Here is a 2,047-nt window from a genome sequence, read left to right on the forward strand (position 1 = left end):
TCTTCATTTTTGTCTTTCTTATTCTGATTGGATGAGTTCTACTGCCTTGTATTTGAGTTAACCAATCCTTTCTTCTGCTTCATCAAGCCTGCTGTTGAACTCCTCTAGTGCAATATTCTGGAGCAGGTGATGGCACCCCACTCCAATACTCTTGCCTGGAGAATCCCATGGACAGAGGAGCCTGGTAGGCTGCACTTCATGGGGTCATGAAGAGTTGGACATAACTGAGCGACTTCACTTTCACTTTTCACTTTCATGCATTGGAGAAGGAAATGACAACCCACTCCAGTGTTCTTGCCTGGAGAATCCCAGGGATGGGGGAATCTGGTGGGCTGCTGTCTATGGGGTCACACAGAGTCGGACACGACTGAAATGACTTAGCAGCAGCAGCAGCAGCAGTGGCAGCAGTGCAATATTCATTTCAGTTATTGGATTCTTCAGTTCTGTGACTTTTATTTGGCACTTTCTTATATTTTCTCTTTGTTGAAGTCCTCACTGTGTTCATCAATTCTTTTCCCCAGTTCAGTTAGCATCTTTATAACTATTGTTTTGAAGTCTTTCTCAAAATTACTTACCTCTATTTCACTCTAACTTTTTTCCTGAGGTTTTATTTTGTCCTTTTATTTGGAACATATTCCTCCTTTTCTTCACTTTTCTTGATTCTCTGTGTTGATTTTTTTTTTTTTTTCAGTAGGTGAAACAACCACCTCTCCCAGACTTCAAGGAATGAACTTGTGTAGGAGATGAAACTTGTCATTCAACCCTGCCTCACCCTTTTGCTGTTTCTCAGACTTTTATGTTTTTCCAAGCATATTATATTTTTAATAGCCGCTAGTATCAACATTTGAAGGTGTGCCAAAACTTGTCAGTATCCCTAAGGGGAGTGTGTTAGCACCTAGATCCATGCTGTTTGGGAAACAGATCCTCAGGCAACAGCTTTTAATGGCATGTAAGTATATACAGTTCTGTGGGACTGCAAACATAAGCTCTGATGGCCAGGGAATCTGGCAGTGCCCCCTGGGTGGCAGTCACAAAAATGTATAAGCTCTTTTCTGGGACAAATGTATAAAGCTGGTGAGCTGGAGTAAAACAGGGGGAGAGGACCATACCCTAAAACCCTCGAGAGCAACCTTACAGTCCAATGTGCTGTGTGCTGTGCTTAGCTGTTCAGTTTTTTCTGACCCTTTCTGACCCCATGAAATGTAGCCCACCAGCCTCCCCTGTCTGTGGGGATTCTCTAGGCTAGAATACTGGAGTGGGTGGGTTGCCATGCCTTCCTCCAGAGGATCTTCCCAACCCAAGGAATGAACCCAGGTCTCTCATATTGCAGGTGGATTCTTTACCATCTGAGCCACCAGGGAAGCCCTTGCAGTCCAAAAGATGTGAGCCAAACCTGAGACCTGCCCGTCAGGCTAAAGCTCCAGGACAGACAAAGAGGTCTTCTTCCCAGAAAGGCTGAGGAATGTGCCTCAGTCTGCTGTGTGAACAGTGCCCCAGAGCTGGCAGCAATTGCCACAATCCCAGGGGACCCAAGAATGCAAGCAAGCCCACCAGCCACCCAAACCAGGTGATCTAGGAGCTTCCTCCTAGATGCACAAACATGGCATGAGATGCTACAAAAACAGGGCATGAGACACAAAAACTCAGGGCACCAGACATAGAATCTCAGGGCCCTGGACATGTGTATAGCTTCCCTCCAGGAGACACTGGCATTCTAGGGTACAACCTAGAGAGAGTGCAAGGATAATGCCTGCCACCCAAGGTCTCTGAAAAGGGTTACAGTCAGCCCCTGAATGTGTGTTTAATTAGAAGCCTGAGGGTTAGTTAATAGACCTCCTTCATAGAAAAACTGAGCCAGTTGCCTCTTGCTGTGCCCTGGAAGTATAGCTGGTTAAGAACTCTGTCAGTCTCAGTCCTGCCGGACCACAAGTGTAAGCCTCATGGCTGTCAGAGCCAGGTGATGTAGGGGTATCTCTTGGTAGAAGCAGCAAAAATTGGGATGTGAGACAGGGATATGAGCTCTTTTCTGGGTGATATCAACTATTAC

Source organism: Dama dama, chromosome 30 (genome assembly GCF_033118175.1).
Source record: "Dama dama isolate Ldn47 chromosome 30, ASM3311817v1, whole genome shotgun sequence".
NCBI lineage: Eukaryota > Metazoa > Chordata > Mammalia > Artiodactyla > Cervidae > Dama > Dama dama.